At 35.5% G+C, this 23596-nt stretch overlaps 1 long non-coding RNA gene across 1 annotated transcript; it reads right to left on the minus strand.

The window, feature by feature from the left end:
- Positions 1-11216: 11216 nt before the first annotated feature.
- LOC117317792 lies at positions 11217-12021 on the minus strand. The gene is made up of 2 exons (XR_004530248.1): positions 11711-12021; positions 11217-11347 (listed from the first exon to the last, which is right to left on the minus strand). It is a non-coding gene; the product is annotated as an uncharacterized LOC117317792 (long non-coding RNA).
- Between the last annotated feature and the right edge of the window lie 11575 nt (positions 12022-23596).

Below are 23596 nucleotides of genomic sequence, written 5' to 3' on the forward strand. Positions count from 1 at the left end.
ACATCACGTGATATAATGGTGATATCATGTTATATAATGGTGACATCATGTTATATAATCATGACATCAAGTTACATTATGGTAACATCATGTAATATAATGGTTGCACCAGGTAATATAATGATGATATCATGTAATAAAATTGTGACATCATGTTATTATTGGTAACTCATGAAATATAACGGTAACATCATGTAATATAATAGTGACATCATGTTATATAATGGTAACATCATATTATATAATAATATCAGCTAACATAATGGTAGCATCAGATAATAAAATGATGATATAATGTAATATAATGGTGATATGATGTAATATAATGATAACATGCAATATAATGGTAAATCATGTAATTTAATGATAACATGTTTTATATACAACAAACACATGGAAACAGTTTACCTGTTTATTACTTGCTAGTTCATAAGATTCATGCACATATTATAAAAAACATATTTGGCGTATCAGGGGCTACTCACTCCAAAACAAATCCCACTTACAAATATAAACTTATAAAACAATACCTTACTAAAAACTAATAACAATACCAAGCAAGACTCTGCCGAACTCCAGAGAGGCTAGTAAGATTATACCTTAACTAAGTTACAATGAAAATAGAGTAGATACTCTTGAGCGTTTCAAGAGCAGAAAGAACTCTTAAGCGTTTTAAGAGAAGATACTCTTGAGCGATTCAAGAGACAAGATCTTGAGCGATTCAAGAAGGAAAGATAGAAATAATTACATATACTACACACATATAGTAACTAAATACTTATAATAATACCACTAAAGTATTGGGGGTAAATTCCCCAAGGAATGAAGCCCAAAATTGAGCTCAGAGTAATAAATGATTACTGTAATGATTACTGTAAATTACTGTGAGTGAGAGCCCCCAATACTTAATTAGGTAAAAGAAGACATGTGGTTTTGTGCACGGGAAAAAGTAGCCGGGTCAGTACGTATATAACGTATGAAACAATTTGAAGACCAGCGACCAAGAGTTTGGATAATATGATCTTCCACACCAGCAGCTGCAGCCGAGGTAGCAGCCCCAATGCGAAATGAATGTCCATTAAATGCTTCGCTATTAACACCTATGCGTGAAAGAGTTTCCTTAAGATAGGCAATAAAAGTATGGCGCATTAAAGGAGTAACATCTCGATCTGAATTATAATCAACGAAAAGGGGAGAAGACGAAGTAGCCCTTGTGAATAACGAAGATGCAAATACTTTTGCATCGTAGTCACTGGAGTAAAAACACTGTTTTCAAAAAAAATTAAAATGACCCCCTTTTCAAATGGATCTGTTTTAGAAGAACGTAGGCACAAATGGAAAATAGAATGGTCTGGTGATATGGTGACATCCCCAACACGAATGAAGTTAGCTTCACCAACAGTCTTACAAGTGAACTCACCACATCGCATAAAACCGTAAAAGGCAGTTTTGAATGCACACTGAAGCATAAGGTCAGTAAAAGGGGCAAACATACCACTTTTGCCCTTCAAAGCGGCACACATTTTGTACAACACATCACAAGTTATAGGAAGGCGTTTGGTTGAAAGAAACACATTTGATTTTTTAATAGCACGAAGAATATATGACAAGCGCAAAGTGCCGGCTAAGGGATCCCCTAAACTATGTCGAATGTAATGAAAACGTACACCAGAAAGGTATAACTTAATTGTATCGAATTTAAGTCGTAACTGTTTGTTACAATACGTGACAAAAAGGATGAGAATGTCTTCAGTAATGTGGGGCAGGTGTCCTACTGGACAGCTGATACCTTGCATGAACATGAATGTCAAGAAACACTGAAGTCCTGATTTGTACGAAGCTAAAGTTCCTGGACTCAAGGCCTTGTTCCATAAATGGTCAACTTCACCATTCAGCTCATCATTAAAGATGACATGGGGAGGCAAGGAATCGGGAAGACGTCTGACTGGGGCGCCAGTTGACGAAAACGCACCATCTGAAAACGAGAAATGGCATCAGCAATGTTATTCTCTTTCCCAGGAATATGCACCGCATGCACAACAAAGTTGTTTACAGCTGAATGGAATGTTAATTTCCGCATGAGTTTCATAATGCTTTTAACTTTTGAGCGTCCCTTAGAGATTATTTCGACAGTCGCTAAGTTATCACAATGAAATAAGATACGTTTCTCATGCCACTGGTGACCCCATAGAACACAAGCCATTACAATGGGGTAAAGTTCGAAAAGGGCCATGGACGGCTCAAGTTCCTTAAGACCAGGAGGGAAAATGCCTTGAAACCACTTGGTGCCAAAAATGCCCCCAAACGCATCTGGAGTAGCGTCGGTGTATAGGTGTAAATTAGCAGCTGTAGTGATATGGTCGTCTAAGAAAAAAGAAACACCGTTCCAATTTTTTAAGAAAACAGACCACATGTGCAGATCAGCTCGACACTCCTCTGTAAGCTTGATATGGTGGTGTAGTTCGCGTACGGTGGTAGATAATGATATCAAATGGGAAACGAACGTCCGTCCTGGTTTGATGCACCGACTTGCAAAGTTCATGTGACCCAGTAAACTTAAGAGTTCTTTTTTTGTACACGACTTCCGGTTTAGAAAAGTATCTAATATTGAGGAAATCCGCTCGATTTTCTCTAACGGAAGCCGAGCTTCACGATTTCGAGAGTCTAAGTATACCCCTAAATATTCCAGCATAACACAAGGTCCCACCGTTTTATGGGCTCCTAAAGGAATGCTAAGATTGGCAAATACAGAGAGGAAACGTTCCATAGTAGCCATAGCATTGACTTCCGTAGGTTCTATAACTAAAAAGTCATCTAGAAGGTGTAAAATGTTGGAGATATTGTAGTTAGGCCTAGCAATCCAGCAGACCGCTCGTGATAAGTTATCAAACAACTTAGGACTCGAACGACTTCCAAAGACAAGTCGAGTGAAAAAATAAAAATTGTTTTCCCACTGAATGCCATGATACGACCAAAACACGGGTTTGATAGGCAACAACTTAAAAGCGTCTGTTATGTCCGTTTTCATTAACCATGCATCTTTTCCACATTGTTTGATGAGACGGATAGCATCGTCAATAGTAACATACTTCAAGGAGCAGGTGACCTTGTCAATGAGACTGTTAAGGCTGGGATTGGAAGCGTCTTGGTGAGGAGCTGATAAGTCAACAATCAGACGCTTCTTCTTGGAGTACTTGTGCTCCGCTAAGCCGATGGAATTGATACGGTATTTGGTGAAAGGTATGGAGTCGAATGGACCAAGCAGATAGCCTTTCTGAAATTCTTTGGAAATTAAATCTGTCACACACTGTGGGTCATTCGTAGCTGACTTTAATTTTTTACAGATGATTGAGTTGCAGGCAAGTCTTGAAACCCTGTGTCAAAGCCATATTTTAAACCTTCCAATAGGAATTTAACAAAGGCACGGTCAGAATGATTTCTGAGTTCAAATTGAAGAGCCCCAACATAATAGGTGTAGTAGCTGAAAACGACTGATTTGACGTAGAAACTACTTCTTCGCATGAGGCCTTGTTTCCTCTAAAGGGCAGGCTGACTTGAGTGACCTCCCTTACACGAAAAACAAACATGGAGGAAAAAACAAGAAGGTATGTTGCATCCGTGAACACTATTGAAATTATTACAAATTTCACGACCCTCATGATAGACTTTGGGACGACCTTTTAAGTCTGTGGTTGGTGTCCCCTGACTATGTGAGGATTTAGCCTTGTTGTTTTTGGGTACATTCCCGGTTGGTTGTCGTCTATCACGCATAACTGGGCAAAATCCTGTGGAATGTAAGGTACTCTCGCAGTTCTCACAAGAAATGGGCTTGTGATTAGCAAAAATGTTACAAAATAGTATGTTATCACGGATAGACCAGTCAATGGGTATGTTGTTGTATCGCAGTTGAGCTGCTGCCCTTAACGAAAACTGTCCGTGGTAATCATAGAATCCTGTCGTATATCGGATACCCATATCAACTATGTCACGCTCATATATGTCGAGCTCGATCCTTCTGGAAGGGTGAGCTGAGCACATGACCTGCTTGTAGACACCAAACGCTAAAATGAATTCGCTCAAGGTCAGAATTCTGTTGAGAGGAGCATCAGGCTTCTCAGACTGGCAATTGGGGTCGCTTTGGCCATTGAAATATGGTATTAAAAGAGCCGCCAGGTTGACGTCTCTGCCAGAAATAATTTGCTGTCGTAAAGCTGGTGAAATAGTCTCAACTAGCGGTATAGATTCAGAAGCGAACCCAAAACGTGTACGTTTAGAAAAGACCTCACCTTGAGAACTAGTTTCGTCGCTCAGTCTCCTATATGCTGTTTCCAAAGTAAAGTTTCTCTCTGTTAGAGAAGAGGGTGTCGTAGACGGTATATGTGATATAGGATCACGAAGAGATACCAGCTGACTCTCACTTCCTGCTGCTGCCGATGGAGCAATACGTGTCCTCTCGCGCACTAAATTTAACTCTGGCAAGGTTCTTTGAGGGATAGGCGAAGAACTATTGGTTTCTGCGGCACTATGAGTTGATACCCGTTGTTCCAAACGCAAATAACTTTCTTGTAAAGTAGTCACACTGTCTGCCAGACTTGACACAATATCCACAAAGCGATCGGTATTGACAACTTCATGGGCGCCGCCATCTTGCCCTGTGGAATTATGGGATCGCGCACTAGTGCATTGCACACGACTCTCGGGTCTCGAGCGACCGTCTTTCAATTTCTTAGCCAAAACTAAACGTTTGTCACTAGATTTGAACGAAATTCCCAAAGTCTTAAGTTCCTCTCGTAGACGAGAAATGGTCCAGTTTTCTACCATTTCCGGGTCATAAGGCACGGCTCGTGCAGTTCTTCGTTTAGCCCCCAAAATGGAAAATTTGGCGTCCGAGATGGAGAAGCACACAATGCATACAAATGTAAACAAAAACGTTCCAGGCGAGGAATTCGCCTATGTACGCATGTATTAAAGTGAGTCAGAAACGTAAAAGTACGTAGGAGGTATGATACGAATACATGATGAAGAACAGTTTAAACATACCCTCTAGCCGAGTAGAATAAACGCACGTGAGCTCCGTAATCGTATAGCTCACAGAACTAGACACACCAATCGGTCCTACGCAAATCTTTGAAGGGAAGGCACACAGCCAAATCTGTTCCGTAAGTTGATCTACGTAGAAGGAGTATTGTATATCCTCAGTTGTTTTTGAGTCCGAAAAGTTAAATGAATAATGTGTTCCTTAGATTGAAAGAATAACGTGAAAACAAGTGCCCATATGCATACATCAGCCAAATTTCTCAGAATGGAGGCTTAGGAGGCATAGCTAATAGATGTACCCCTCTAGGGGGAATTGTTGATTGGTCAATAATAACTTCATCTAATTAGCATATAAACACTGAGAGCCCTTGGATACAAAATTACCATACAAAAATAAACAACATGCTACAACTACGGAACAATATCTAGAACCCAATTAACTTAATACACATCTTAAAAATACATAACTACATAAAATATGTTAGCAGAGGAAAAATATATTGCTGTATATAAACTATAATTTAACATTAAAATGTCAAATTATCATAATATTAAAGTGGCATCATGTAATATAATGGTGACATCATATAATATAATGGTAACATCATGTAATATAATGGTGACATCATGTTGTATAATGGTGATATCATATAATATAATGGTGATATCATATAATATAATGGTGATATCATATAATATAATGGTAACATCATATAATATAATGGTGACATCATGTAATATAATGGTGACATCATGTAATATAATGGTAACATCATGTAATATAATGGTGACATCATATAATATAATGGTGACATCATGTAATATAATGGTGACATCATGTAATATAATGGTGACATCATATAATATAATGGTGACATCATGTAATATAATGGTGACATCATATAATATAATGGTGACATCATGTAATATAATGGTGACATCATGTAATATAATGGTGACATCATGTAATATAATGGTGACATCATATAATATAATGGTGACATCATGTTGTATAATGGTGATATCATATAATATAATGGTGACATCATATAATATAATGGTAACATCATGTTGTATAATGGTGATATCATATAATATAATGGTGACATCATGTAATATAATGGTGACATCATGTAATATAATGATGACATCATGTTGTATAATGGTGACATCATGTTGTATAATGGTGACATCATATAATATAATGGTAACATCATGTTGTATAATGGTGATATCATATAATATAATGGTGACATCATGTAATATAATGGTGACATCATGTAATATAATGGTGACATCATGTAATATAATGGTGACATCATGTAATATAATGGTGACATCATGTAATATAATGGTGACATCATGTAATATAATGGTGACATCATATAATATAATGGTAACATCATGTAATATAATGGTAACATCATGTAATATAATGGTGACATCATATAATATAATGGTAACATCATGTAATATAAATTTGATATCATGCTATATAAGATAATATCATGTAATACAATGGTGACACCAGGTAATATTATGATGATATCATGTAATATAATGGTAACATCATGTAATATGATGATGATATAATGTACTATAATGGTAATATCATGTAATATAATGGTAATATCATGTAATATAATGGTGACATCATGTAATATAATGGTAACATCATGTAATATGATGATGATATAATGTACTATAATGGTAAGATATAATATAATTGACATCACGTAATATAATGATGATATCATGTACTATTATAATGAAATTGTGGGAATAAATGGTGATATCTTCAAGTATAATTTGTTACATCATACAATTTAATGGTTTTATTGTGTAATATAATGGAGACATCATGTAATATAAATTTGATATCATGCTATATAAGATAATATCATGAAATATAATGGTTATAGTATTAAATAAAGTTTTAAATAATTGTATTGCAAAACAAAAAGCAAATTTCGCAAAACACCTAAATTTTCAAAATTCACCTTACTACGACAATTTTTTACCCCTGGGAAAACTGGGAATTTAAAAGAAATCAGAAGGAGTGTTTTACATAAAGGTATTAAGAATTATATGAGGTTCTAGAGCCGTATACGATTAATAGATATATTATCAAAAGAATGAAAATCAATCATTAGAGCACAATTTATTAAAACAGGCAAGTGTAAACCTTGTCAGTTTAAAGTTATATGAGATTGATATGAATAAGTCATCATACATTGATATAGTTTGAAATCAGTTGATGTACAATATATTTTTAATTCTGCTGAGATGTGGTTGCGCTTAAAACACACAATCAAGTTAATAACTTTTTGGCAGCGACATTTAAAATAAAAAGCCCCTGAATGTTTTTAAATAATGAAATGTTAAACAAATGTTTACTGCTTAATGTTTAAAAGGCTTGCGTGCAATGTGATATCCACCAATACCGGGACAACCGGAAATATTATCCCCATAGAATATGATATCCACTAGTTCCAAAGGGGATAACCGGAAATATTATCCCCGTGAAATATGATATCCAATAGTTCCGAAAGGGACAACCGTGAAATATCATCCCCGTGAAATGAATATGTAATTGTAGAAAATAGTAACAAGATTATAATTAATTACAAAATTGGAAGAAGACTCATTTAATGACAAAATGTAATACCTATGTAGGTACAGTGTGTATTTGTTTGAACAAAAGACAGATGTGCTAGTTCAAACATTATCAATACATAGAATACAGGAATCTGAACGAGGTGCATGTGTGGCTAGATAATAAAACATTTGCACGATACAATTAATAGGTTTAATTACAATTCCTATCGATAACTACAAAGTCATCATTTTCTACAATACATGTCTCTTTCATATATTGTAGTAACACGTTGATCAATCGTGAAATCCCGAAAAAAATAACTATCTACATGTATATATATATATATATCTATATATACAAATGTAATATCACTTATTGGCTAGTGTGTTAGGTATTTGTATGGCTTTGTTAGAAATGTAAAAAGTGTTGTAATTGTTCTTTTATTTATTCATTATGAAATTAACATTCAAGTTTATGATTCAACCATACATGCTTGCTTTCCATAGATTTCCGGAATGTAGAGCGGTAAAATTGTACGTGTTCCCATGACTCGTAAGACGAGGCTATTTGATATCGTATGTTATGTCTTCCTAATGCCTTTGTATATAGGATACCAGACCAAGGTGACATACTTATGATCAATACGGATGGAAAATATATCCTAACATGATGTGATGGTTATAGGTCAGTTATGCATTCTTATTAAACGACATACTAAACAGCCCGGTTGGTCCTTTTGCTTGCTTTCCTGTCTTGCTTTTCGTTTACGTGACTCTGTGAAAATATTTAAGTAAAACTTTTTAACTCGATGATTCCAGAGGATGCTAATCGTAAGAAAAACACCTTGTAAATTTGCTATAATTTCAAATATGATTAAAAGTATTTCAAAGTTTGTTACTACTGCTACTATTCCTAAAATCCAGCTAAAACCCATACTAGCGGATATCTTAGCGAACAAAAAGATGTTGGATTTCTTAGATTTGCTAGCGTTGATTATAGATGTAGACGATATATAGTATATGATCATAAAGAATAGGACAAGGTTTCCACACAATATCACCGATACAGGCACAACAAAGGCAAAAAGTAGAGTGTACGTATCTACAATGAAACAAGCGTCACCACCATATATCGTTTTCACAGAGTTTGTGATAAATTCCGTTAATTTTGTACCAAGTACTATGACAGACGTCGTTATGAAGCCAATCATACAATATTTTATAGTAGAAAAGTAATTTCGTCCCGCTCCACTGTCGACATATAGCTTTCGAATGTCGTAATTCAAGCGAAAGGAACAAAGAAACATGAACACGAAAGAGCCAAGCCAGGCAAAATGCTGAATGGCGCCTAGCCACACACAGATTACGTCACGAAATAAAGTTATTGTGTTTAGAAGGACACACGTGTGAGCCAGTGATAGGAAACAAATAAGCACTATCATCAATTGTGACTTCTGATTTACCATTGATGGTATGATACAATAATGAATTAGACAACATATCAGACTCGAGATAGACACACAGGTACATATAGTATTGATATTGTCTCTGTAATTCGACACCAACAATACTCCTCTCTTACTGTAATTCGCTTGAAATGTTTCTACACAAATATAATAATGTCCGTTTTGAATGAAAACGTGTTTTGGTTTGATAAATACTCTATTTAGGATATTTATTCCATCCATATAGAAATTGTTCATTTTTACCGCGGAAATTGTTTTGAGGACACGCATAGTTGAATCAATATTTGTTGTATTGTCTACTCTGACTGCAGCACAAGGAAGACTTGTCCAGGACGGATACCTGATGAAAACATATCTAGGATTGAGAACAGATTCATTGACCTTACATGTCGATTTTTCGACGTCTTCAATATGCTGAAACAATATGAAAGGTTTCACTATTTTAGAAAAATTATTGAGTATATCCCAACGGAACTGCCTCTGGATTTCTTGTAAAGTGTTGTAATATGCGTTCAACTCGAATGTACCTTGAACTCTTATAAAAGAGCAAGGCTGCCGAGATGTATAATCCTCGCCGTTGATCGAGTCAATCTGAAAGTAGTCTTTGCTCAATAGAGGAGTATCAATTCTTTTATTCATAATTAAATCGTCCGATATCTCCAATATGTCATAAATTAATAAACGTATATATCTATATCTGTCATTAACGTTAATTGTACTGTTGCATTGGAATAAAAACTCGAATGCATAGGGTGAAAGCGTATCTGTTTGAACACATGTACCGTAATATCTTCTGGTGTTGAATGGACAGTAGAGCTGACGGCAGCCAACCTGTACAAAAAACAATAAAATAAAATAAAAATAAAAATAAAAAATGCCGTGTAATTTTTGTAAAAAAAATAATATTATTATGCAAATGATCGAACACTTTATTGATGGTATAGAAGTCCATTCTGTCTAAGATCACTAATTCTCAGGAAAGGAATTCTAACTGATGTATAAGCCAAAAACGTTCTTTCTAATATCTATTGCATAATAACCTGTGGATTTTGGTCTCCTTTGGAAAAATTATTCCGATACTGAAGGTGTATTTATTACATTTAGTTCACGCACAATTTGGTTTCCAGCCTTCTGTATTGATATAAATCAATATGGGATCTATTGAATAAAGTGATTGCTGTATATTTCTTGGATAACTGTCTAAGAATGAAATGAAAGACATCACCTAAAAACTCATAGTTTCAGTTAATGCAAAATTATAGTATACACAAAATCTGACCACTAGAATACACGACGAGAATATCAAGATTATGTGTTGCGATGGAAAAAAAAGATTTAACACTTCATGCAATTGTTTGAATAGTCTGTCCAGTAGCCCTCCGATAAGTTATCTGTAGTAAGCTACAGGAAACTTAATGGAAATCTGCAGTTAAGATTTTGGATGGACATAGTACATACATAACAGTAGATGGCATTACAGTCGTGTTTTAAATAAGTATATACATGTATCACAAAGCAATATCTTAAAAAAGATTATATAAATATTTAAATAAGAGGAAGAATGCTCAAAACGACCGTAGTACGTTCATGATTAATCATAATGATTTCAAAATTTTCAAAAAATATTTCGTTAGCTTACCTGATCCGACAGGAATACCTCCGTTTCACTACATTGGTCAGCATTTGTGTAAAGTAAGTCAGACACGTCTATCAAACTAATGACTGTGTATGTGTTAAGACCGGGATCTGCTAAAAAGCCGCCAATTAAACAATAAACCTCTTTCAAGTCATTTCGCTGCAACATACAGTCGACATTCCTGAAATTCTGTGGTTCGTTCAAGCCTTGATACTTTGCCCTAACGGGGGCCATGGCGCGATTTTTACTGCAGGTATCATTTGGCCGGTTTTTGGACGGGTCTATAAGATAAGTTATCCAATGACGCCCCGTTTTTTCTTTGATCTTTTGTTGGCGTTATATTGCATACTATGTGATATTTCAAATATCACATATGTGATATCTGAAATATCACATGGCATTTCTGATTGGTCCATGCCTCAGTCTTGAGGCGGGGCCAATTTCAAATGTAGGCGTGACAAATGAACAAAGACAGGAAATGCATTTCAAACAAAATTTAATGAAATACGAGTGCCGTTTAGAAATTTTCCGTCTTCTTTCTTCACCTTGTATGCACGTACAGCCCTGCTGCGATGTACCGTTCTGTCCATAATGAGTTGTTCATCAAAACCTGACCAAACAGAATATAAAACCCTGTTCATATTTTATTAAGTAAAATCTATTTTAACAGGCCAGTAAAAAAAAGCATACATTACATGATTACATATAAAATTTCAGTCATTTAAAAAAAAATGGTTATACAGATTACGCTAAATGTAACAATATACTTTCGTTGCACAAAAATCCTATCATAAACAAAATAGTGATGAAAATGATAACAAGACGAGTGGATAAAAATACCGATTAACCGATTCATTGATTTCTTTAAACAATTTCACGGATTTTGAAAGGATTTTGTGACATTGTGAACGTCGAAATTTACGAAAAATATTTCATTTCACAATTTGTTCAAACGATATGATTTTAGACTTACCTGCTTGGTAAAGGGAAGTAGCGCAGGTCCTCTTTCCGGAATGGTTTATGTAATTTCCCTTGAATCCTGCAGCCTTTCACATGTTTTTCACATTACCATTCAGTTCATTTACAACAATTGGCTGAGCTAATTCCTTGGTATCAACTATTCCAATGTCAGTAGCTACCGTGTCACTATCTTCAAGTTCATACTCATACTTATCTACGGCCTGTGATAATGTTATATCGTCGAGGTCAGTGAACACATCGACATCAGTGATCAGTACCTGATCCGTCATGGTTGACAGTCTCACTAGAAATGAATGGGCTACTGTGACAGAAAACAAAACGTGTCAGAAATTGGCGGGAAACATATCACAGTGACAGGTTCTGATCAATTTTATAGCTCCACTCCTAGGCACGTGGGTGACAAAACCTCGGCTGTCATTGGATAAAACAGATACAAAATGGGTACTCGTGACGTATCGCATATATCACACTCGTGCTACGCACTCGTGTGATATATCCGATACATCACTCGTACCCATTATGTATCTATTACAAATTGATGGATGACAGTAGCGTATATCGTGATTTTCGGGCGGGACGAATCTATGACTACAGAAAGGAGAGTTTATTCTGTCAAAGATTGTCGTTGTTAGATAATCGTTCGGTATAAATCGAACAATGTAGTTTGCCGCACACGATACATTCAACTTCCAAAAAATCGTGTCATGTAAATTGTTACATTTTGCACAATGTATGTTTTTGTATGTCAAATTTGTTTTTGTATCAGTTACTGGCAAAACATCCATCAAATAGTTATTATTTGACTGTAGACACTTTTGTTTCGTTTCGTTGCCATCCCATTTTCAGGACAGGAAGATATCATAAATACTCCAAACATATAACGCCCGTCTTTGAAGAAATCGATTGATTCACATGTCGTCCTCTTGATAAAAGAAAACGTCTCAGACTTGTCTTCTATACCTGTATCGGCATCAAAGCAACAGTCATCGTAGTATTTACAACTGGGATCACAACTACAGTGATACTTTCCCGAAGGACTATTGCAAGAGAAAAACGTCTGTTTGCAAGTCTCCAAATCCCATACATATCTCATAGGTGACAAAAAATTCGTTAATGATAACGAAATAATGAATATAAAGCACAAAGAAATATCAGTCATATTCGCAATGTTGTTTAACTGAAATGAGAATCAGAAAACCAAGCACAAATTCACAATTTAGAACATCCGTTTTTCCAAAGTATTGGTAGGAGTAGACATTGATACGCTGATTTTGTAGAAACACTCACTTGTTTGTGTTCATACATGAAAACATATGATTATGCCAATAAATTAATGTCTGAAACAACTGCTGGTGATTTGATTTCTTTCGGTTTTAGTATCACGAGTCATACGGACACGTTTGGCAAAAATGTCGCTGAGGTTATCTTCGACTCCCGAGAAAAATCATAGTCCTCAGGTTGTACCTATCTTCAATACAGTGAAACCATCATCAGCTAATACGTATTATATATACATAACCCGAGAGCCCTACTTTAGATTGCATTCACCATACTGTAAGAAATTGCATATAAAATTCCGTCATTAAAGAGAGTAAAAGTAACAAAAGTCGTTGATTTATAATCTGATTATTTTTTACACTTTAAAACTTAAATTGATTAGTTCTTTGCCAATAACAATGTTTTTTCATCCATTGCCATTTTCAAAAAGAGAATTATCATTAAAGATAATATCACTAGATTTATATGCGTCGTAGCTATTACAGTTTGTTCTCTTTGATGTTTTTGTGTGATCAGTCCTCGTGATAGCTAAGTGACATGCAGATTTCATCAATAAACAATGAGGCTAGTAACAGAATGTATACATCGCCATCTTAACGAAATACAATATTGAGACACGTTTGCACTAAAATGATTGTGTCTAGGCCCCTGCGTTCTTAAAAGTAATAAGTTAAGAGACGCAGATGTTATCTTTAACCAAAAATATCTCGTATAGATTGGTACAAATGATCAACTTGTTGTAGCAACTATAACCGACTGACTTTCTTTGTTTCCTCTCTGTTTTGGAGATTATACATGTCTTAATAGACAGACCCGTGTACGTTCGCAGTTCCGATTTACGCTTAGCGTTTCCGTAGCACTTCCGTACAATTTCCGTAGCATTACCGTATCACTTCCATACCGTTTGCGTCCACTCACCGTAGTGTTACCGTAGCATTTGCCTGTACTTATTTTCACTCGCAGACCGTCTCATAACCGTTCGGTAGACAATTTTGCGGAGTATATTTTTTATCGAAACGAAATTTAGTTAAATATACTTACCGAGCGTCAAAACAGAAATGTAGCGACAGCAAATAATTTGATAAGGAGGTGAGAATTGAATAGATACGGCTATAAATCTGTCTGTATCTTTGTATAGAAAAAATAACACTCTCACAAAGACAAGTCAAGTCACATGGTCCATCGATCTTAGTGTGATAAAAAATGACGGATCCTAGAAGTAGTCGACGCATGGAAACCAAGATGAAGATCGTGTCAAATAAACAATATTACCTTTACTGTGCTATAGTCTAACCTTTAAAACAGTTACATGTGATATGCACTGGTCAGGCTACATGTATAGGGTACAAATCGTCCAGACAGTATCACATAGGTAAACTAGGTACTGTAGTTAGACTTAATTGTCAGCAATGATACAAACAACACAGCATGTTGTATAAACTAAAGGTAAGGTATTTTGGGGACCAAGTGATACTAGGTGTGAAAGGTAGAACAATAAGAGATACATTTTAATTATGGCCTACATGTAAGGCTATAGACTGCTTCATAAAACTTCCAACTTTAATGAGAATGTCGTCGTGATCTATGGAGTTTTTCATTATCTATTTCAATTTTAAAACCCAAAGGTCTAATCACAGAATTGATAACAAATTGATAAATCATAGACGTATATATCCCATGTGTGATATATATATATATATATATATGTCTCTGATAAACTACCTGTATAACAAGAGTAAATTAGTTACATAGTAAGAGCAAATACGGTATATAAAGTGCATACACATGTGAAATAGAACTGATGTCCTATATAGAAATCATCCAGACAATCAAGTAAGTCTTGTTATGAACAGTAAACAAGAGACCTATAATTCTGAAAATAAATCATTTTCCGACATAAGTCTCTCAAATGAGACGTTAAAAAACTGTCAGGAACATGACGAGGGTACTGTAGTTAAAATTAATTAGGACTCTTTTACGAACATTACAATTTCTTACAATAATCCAGCATTTACAGGGATAAACCAGGGTTGAGCTACTCGACCTAGTCAAAAAAAGATTGGAACTAAAAAGTTCAATTATCCTGTAAAAGTTCGATCAAGCAGGCTATGTACAGATTTGAATAAAAATATATGTATTAATGCCTACATACCAGAATAGGCAAGTTGAATTGTGTACAAATGTACATGTAATATAGACTATTATCGTTTAATTTTAATTTAAAACACAGAAATTAAAATATATATATAAAAAAAAAAACAACTTCAATCTGGTGTACGAGTGTTGCTTGACATGGTGAACATATTTCAGGACAGTAATCTAACTGACTGCACTAATGTACAGAGAGCGAATAACATTTTGAAAATCCAAATATGTAGATTGGCATGACTTATCTAACTTATCTAACCTGTAATAAAAAGTTAAGTTTCCGAGTGAGCCATACACCCAAGTCTTTAGCATGTGTTTCTTTCTTTAGAGATTACACACCCAAGCTGTCGGGATACTCAGTTGTATATCTTTTGCTGCTAAACGTTATATAACAATATTTCTTTATATTAAACGTACATTTTTAAGTTTTACACCAGTCGTAGACTCTGTCAATATCGGATAGGAGATCACCACAGTCTTGAATATAACGTGCTGCGTTACAAAATTTGCTTTCAACGGCAAAAAGGAAAGTTTTGAAAAAAATGTAAAAGAGAGGATGAATCATTTGAATCGCAAAGTTTCAGGACTGATAGTATACAGATATTTTTTGTATCATCACACTAACATCATCATCAAAGTTTCTATCGCGGAGTTCGCCGAATAACTCGTCAAAGTTGGAATAGCAAAAACTTTTCTTCTTGGCAACGTTGCTTTACTTCGTTAAGAAACACATCCGCTGCTAGTTTGATAGAATTTTATAATTATTGGTATGCACAAAAACTATTTCCTTTTTCCTTTGGTGTCTTTTCTAGAATTGTAAAAAAAAAAAAAAAAAAAAAAAAAAAATACACACACACCCTCACACATATACGCAGATTTAAATAACAGTCATTAAAGACACTTGTTAATACTTCTACTATTAAAAGCATACATTTGTAATTTAAACTCTCTTGAGATGATGGTTTCATGATATATAACCAAGCAACTGTTCACAAATACCACATTATAAAAGCTGCCAGTCCCTTATACAAAATATGAGAATCAACGCCACATTTATATCTGAAATTATATGCGTGACTGTTCCTGTGTAACAATGTGCAAATTTGACAATTTATTGGTTTTTATTATGTTTGATATATTTTATCTCAGGTACGCGCCGCTCGCTGTTTAGTTAACGTTTTCGCGGTGCCCGCGGACTTGTGTACGACTGTGCTGTTTACCTGTGTACGTCACCTGTCTTACACGTATGTTGTGAATTGTTATGTAAATGTGGTGTTGGAATGTTTCCTTATATGGCCATGTCCAGTGTCGTCTCGTTTTGGGTTTTGGCCGTCAATTTGGTGTCTTTGTCTTGTATAGTTTGATCAGACATAGAGCCGCCAAGGTGGAAGGATGTGTGTTTGTGAAAGGTTAGTTCTTTTAAACTCTAGAAGTCATATTTAATATTTTGTTATTTGATATTTATTGGACGCGGTCGATTTCGTTTTGGTGTTCATTATCCAATATATTATTAAATTAGGAAATTATCATTTGTTCCAGCAGAATACTGACCGGCACTGGCCGAGAGTTTTTTATGCAACATCTGAAACCCCAAACCCATTGTTCGGGTACGTATGTACATGTATTATGTAAAATGTATAGATATAATAGGGAATATTTTATTTGTATAAATTATTCTATTTATATAAGCAAAGTACATGCACGCCAAATGGCGGGAAATGTTAAATAATCAAAGTTTCACCGTGTAACATGTCCATAATACCTATAATGGTGATAATATATATTTACTGTTTTACTGTTTGTATTGTAGGGTTTATTTTATAAGAGTAATAAAAGATTGGAATCTTCAACTCGATTTGGATGATTTTGTTCAAATTACATAGAAAGTGATTTTATTTTAAAATTAAATGCTTTCGTCTTTTGTTGCCGAGAATAATAAATTTTCCTGAATTTGAAAGATCCTTATATGACCTTAATATTTCAGGTTTCTAAAATTTGTACAAATTTTCGCATACTGAGGTTTTCTTTTTTCTATAGTAGTACAGTTTGATAAAACGTTCTTCCACTTCCCAATACAACTTTCACTCCGGGATCCATCAGACACCATTTCACTGTCGTTCCTATACGTGTTCGCTTCGTCTAGGATCCACTTTTTATCAGAACCAAATAATTTATTCAGAAACGGTCGATTATTTGTGACCGTCGACCGTAGCATTACCGTAGCACTACCGTAGCATTACCGTACCATTTCCGTAGCTCTTTCGTAGCATTACCGTACCATTTCCGTAGCAGTACCGTAGCATAACCGTAGCATTTACGTAGCACTTCCGTAGCATAACCGTAGCATTTATGTAGCACTTCCGTATACGTAGCGTTTGCGCTAAAACGGAACAGCGAACGAACACGGGTCTGTAGATGTTTACACCAAATGAAGAATATATACAATGTACATAATAATATTAGAGTATTTATTTCTGAGAACATTACAGATATCAAATCGGTAATATTTACCATCAGTATGGCCTACTTGTCTTGATTTAGTTGAGTATCGTTTGGGCTACCGAATATGAATTGACACCGTCTACCGTCTGGAAGGTTATCAATTGAAGATAATCTACTACATCTAAGAAAGTATATAAAAAGTATAACAACTTATCGAGACTTGTAAACAGCGACGGACACTGGATAATGAAATGTTAAGTAATATCATCAGACTGTTTCTTACATAGTCTACATATCTACATATCACAGTTTCTCGCCATGTTTGATAGAGTTTGCTCATGTAAGATCTATATCTAGCATAGCATTTCACGCGCGCGTAGTAATCTCGGTTCAAGGGGGACAACTCTTACAACGTCGTGTGCTTGTGTTTACACCCGACAGTCCTTAGATTTATTATATCCTCGGTGTCGGTATTGAAACGTTGGACTTAACTTTACAAATACAAACATTCTGAGATAAATATATATCATATCAGCTATAAACCAATAGGGCTACACGGTTAAACGACAAATACAAACATTCTGAGATAAATATATATATCATATCAGCTATAAACCAATAGGGCTACACGGTTAAACGACAAATACAAACATTCTGAGATAAATATATATATCATATCAGCTATAAACCAATAGGGCTACACGGTTAAACGATTAGACCATTCAGCCATCTGAGCGAAAATGTAACTCCGATAATGTACAATAGACTAGGCCTACAGTCTGTATTAACAGTTACAGAACAGAACGGACCAGCCTACCCTTCAGGTTTGTCATTTGCCATTGAAAATATGCAAACACCTGGCAATACAATCACCTGGCAATTATAGGAAGTTGAATAAAAGCCATAAATAGATAAAAAAAAAAAAAGAGTTTATAATAAAGAAAATGCCAAACATCGCAATCGATGAAATTAATTGTTCCGTTTGCGTCAGCAAAGGGGCCTGGAATTTGTTCACTCTAGGCCTACTCAGTAACCTGTGTATTTGGAAATTGGGAATTAGCTCTTAAATGAACGAACATTCGTTAAAAAGGACACCCCTCGTTGTTCATATAAAGAAATATTTATTTTAATTGTAAAACAGAGTCTATATTTGTGTAGAGTAACCAGGAACACTAACTGTCATCCTAGCCTTTCAATATGATTATGGTTATCGACGGACCTACCTTCGTCATTCTATCAAGAAAACCGGTTAAACACATATAATCCAATGTCTCAGAAAAAAATGGAATACTCGCATCGAGTCACTGTTTGCTGGTTCAAACACGAAGCTGCCAAACTCACCATGAATTTAAAATTACCACCCACGAAACATCTTGTGACTTGGCAATAGAAAGTAGAGTTTGTTCCGAGAAATGATCAAATATGTCAAGGTGCGAATCAAATCATATGTAAACCTGGATAACTCATTTCAGCGTTGGAGTTTTCAAAGTATTGTCTCGGATGTTGACAATATTTGATCACGGCCACATCAAAAGTCGGTCAGTTACGGCAATTTTATCGGCGAATTGTTCATTCGTTCATCACTTACATGTCACCACAAAAGGAATGAAAGTATGGAAACTTTGTTTGCAAAAATCGAGTATGATCTTTCAGAATGTCTTAAATATTTTTAGTAAAAACGTCAAATGATTTTTTTTTTAACTTGAAGAAAATGAAGGACTGAGAGGCAAACCTCGGGTTTCACCACATTTTGTGACCCCTCGGTTGGAAAATCCCTATCCTACATATACACTTAGTCTTATAATCTCTTTCGCACCGATAAGACATTTGCACTTCTTCAAGTTTCCACGTATATTTAAGGAAATCTACGCAAATCAACCACAATGGATAAGGAGCACGCAATGTTTGAATAGAGCGAAATGTTTGGATTTTTTGAACACGCTATATTGTGTTGCCACCTTTTTGTTAAATCTTTCACAGTCCTCTTACAGATGTTTCTCCACTCCTACGACAAGGACAGAAAAAATCAAACACATGGTCCAGTAACAATTTTGAAATCTCGAGTTTTTTCGCAGTTGTGAATATGTCGTCAATGAAAATTTCTGCTTTAATGAAAATCACTCATAGATTTCATACTCATTATACAGTGATTGGTGTTGTCCTCGAATAACATGAACAGTCTTTGGAGACTGAATAGAAATGACAACAAAACGAGGCAAATCTTAACGTTTAATTAGAGCTTGTAACAAACAAATCTTTACAACTATAATTGAATAAGAATCATACCTTATATAACTTAACGACGAACGCTTTAACGACGTGCAGTCTTCCTTCCTTTTCACGGCGTGATATTTACCCAGTCGTTTCTTTGAATGCCTTTCGACCTCTTAAAAGTTTCTGACAGTTGTAGAAGCTTCGGAAACTACTTTCTTTGCATTCTTAGAATCTTTCCCGTTCAGCAGAAGCTCCAGTTCGTTTCGTCTAGCAGAATATACTTGCTACATGCACAAGTTGCGATCGTTTCAAACACTTACGGAATGCATTGGGATCTAACATTTCCGGTAAGGGTAAATGAAAACGATAGTAGACTTCCGAATGGAAGGGTCACGAAAGTGCAACAAAGGGGTATCTGAGCGGGCGACATATAGTTAACGAGAAGACAACATTGTGTTTCCTGTTAAGCCACAAATCATTCACTCATTTACGAGGGTGGCATACGTATTATAGACCCCTACGTGATGCCATTTAGATGAGTCAAAATTTAGTAAAACAGAATGACCTACCCTGTGGTTATCTCACGTATATACCATTCAATTGCCTTTCCTCTGGTCATCCAACATATATACCATATTTCATAATAGTTATATAGCCATATTATGAATATTTAGTGGTTTATCTAAATCATATTGTATTCAAACACAATAGCGAGGAATCCCTTATTACCAAATGGATGACTCCGGGTGAAGAATGATGGCTAGATCAAAGACCCTGACTAGAGAGATTTACAAGACTGATGTTGGATAACTTAGCGGTCTTAGATACAGTGGTTATCCCAATGAGGAACAAGGCCAGCAATGAAATATAATAAATTATTTTAAAATTCAGTTAAAATATATCAAATTTCATATCCGAAATATTCCTAGGTCTGTACTTTCATATTATACTTATTTGCCCTTTGGCACCAACTTTGTTTACCTGTTGACCTAGTTGATCTGATGTTAATGGTACGTGCTCCACATGGTTATGTTATATTGTCTCAGGCTATATGACAGATGTCGGCTGTGTTACCATGCATCTATCCATCATAACTGTATACCTAGGACTATATAAGGCTGGATTTTTTTTTAAATTTTTTTGTCGGATTCCTAGGACTGTACTAGACAGTCCTACACACGAGAAAAAAAGTCCTACACACGAGAAAAAAACAGTCCTACACACGAGAAAAAAAGTCCTACACACGAGAAAAAAACAGTCCTACACACGAGACAAAAACAGTCCTACACACGAGAAAAAAACAGTTCTACACACGAGACAAAAACAGTCCTACACACGAGACAAAAACAGTCCTACACACGAGAAAAAAACAGTCCTACACACGAGACAAAAACAGTCCTACACACGAGAAAAAACAATCCTACACACGAGAAAAAAACAGTCCTACACACGAGAAAGAAACAATCCTACACACGAGAAAAAAACAGTCCTACACACGAGAAAAAAACAGTCCTACACACGAGAAAAAATCTGAAGATATAACTACGTCGGACTCCGTCTTCCTCTCTTACAACGCACACAACAATATCTTTAAGTGACAACAAAACTTTGTAGGTCAAAGCACTTTAAATAGGCTACGGTTCTCTAGTCTTTGTCATCACCGGAAAGTCTTTGTCATCCCTTGAACTGTTCTTAATGAAGGGCGTTGCTGACTATACATGGTGTAGGGATCTTTCCTGGAGTTTTGTGACACCCCAAGGTGGATATCTACCCACCAACTAATAAAACTGATACTTCAAAGAGATCAACTGCAAAATACCAAAACACTGCTCCTTTATCAATAGTGCTTGATTTGGATTACTTTTCTGGGTCACGGTCAATGTTACTAATTATAGAAAATCGGTTTCCAAGCAATAACTTTTAACAATAAAGCTGTAAATTAATATAATAATTATAATTCTTTCTCAAGGTGCTTGCCGGCAATTGCGTTTCTGCTTTGAATATCAAATGTCATGGTTCCAACTTGATATCCCTGCTCATATCGTTTTATTTCTGTGCACTATACTCGATCAGACGCTATCTAATGCTTCCATTTCAGTAAAAAAGTAACTAATTTACCAACAATTCCCCGGGGACATCTAACGGCAGGTTATCCTCCTGTCGCAAAACATAATCTCTACGTGATCCAAGAAGACGTGAAACTGTATGTTAGATTAATGTGGGTTCTCCAGGGTTTCCGTCTTAGTGAAAAAACTATCATAAAACTTTTTTACACGAACATTCCATAGGATGCTAATCGAGAGAAAAGTCCCTTGTAAATTTGCCATGATTTCAAACATCATTAAAAGTATTTCAAAGTTTGTTACTACTGCTACTATTCCTAAGATCCAGCTAAAACCCATACTAGCGGATATTTTAGCGTAAACAACAATGTTGGATTTCTTTGATTTGTTAGCGTTGACTATAGATGTAGACGATATATAGTATATGATCATACAGAATAGGACAAGGTTTCCACACAATATCACCGATACAGGCACAACAAAGGCAAAAAGTAGAGTGTACGTATCTACAATGAAACAATCATTACCACCGTATATCGTTTTCACAGAGTTTGTGATAAATTCCGTTGATTTTGTACCAAGTACTATGACAGACGTAGATATGAAGCCAATCATGCAGTATTTTATAGTAGAAAAGTAATTCCGTCCCGCTCCACTGTCAACATGTAGCTTTCGAATGTCGTAATTCAAGCGAAAGGAACAAAGAAACATGAACACGAAAGAGCCAAGCCAGGCAAAATGCTGAATGGCGCCTAGCCACACACAGATTACGTCACGAAATAAAGTTATTGTGTTTAGAAGGACACACGTGTGAGCCAGCGATAGGAAACAAATAAGCACTATCATCAATTGTGACTTCTGATTTACCATTGATGGTATGATACAATAATGAATTAGACAACAGATTAGTCCCGAGATAGACACACACGTACATATAGCATTGACAATATATCTGTAAACTGACACGGACACAATATTTGTTTTATTGTAGTTCGCTAGGAAGGTTTCCAAACAAACATAAAAATGTCCGTTTAGACGTAAAACGTTCGTGGGTTTGATGTTGATTCCGTTTATATAGAAACTTTCCATGTCTGCCGGAAGGACATGTCTACTTTGATGACTGTTTGGTGAATTGTCCACCCGGACTGCAGCGCAAGGTAAACCTGTCCAAGCCGGAAACCGGGTGAAAATATACCTAGGATTTTGAACAGATCTATTGACTTTACATGACGCGTTTTCGACGTTTTCAACATGTCGAATCAAACCGAAAGATGACGATAGCTTGGAATAATTAGTGAGTATACCCACACGAAACTGCCACTGAATTTCTTGTAAAGTCTTGTTGTAATCTGGTTTCAACTCCAGTGGAACTTGAACTTTAACAAAGGAGCAAGGCTCCCTAGATTTATAATCCTCTCCGTTGATAAATTCAGCCACCATATAATATGAATCGATTTCGTTGAGCCAGAAGACAACATCAAACCTCGTCAGTAAATCGTTTGTTAAAGTACGTAAATACCTGTACAACTTGAACTCGTTGCCAGTACTGTTTCGTTGAAAAAGGAACTCAAATGCATAGGGTGAAAGCGTATCTGTTTGAACACATGTACCGTAATATCTTCTGGTGTTGAATGGACAGTAGAGCTGATGGCAGCCAATCTGTGTGAAAGATTGTTTGTGTTTGTATATTTGTAATTGATTGAATAAGATACAAATAAAGAGATATAAATAAA

The sequence above is a fragment of the Pecten maximus genome, chromosome 19, assembly GCF_902652985.1.
Source record: "Pecten maximus chromosome 19, xPecMax1.1, whole genome shotgun sequence".
In the NCBI taxonomy this organism is placed as follows: Eukaryota; Metazoa; Mollusca; class Bivalvia; order Pectinida; family Pectinidae; genus Pecten; species Pecten maximus.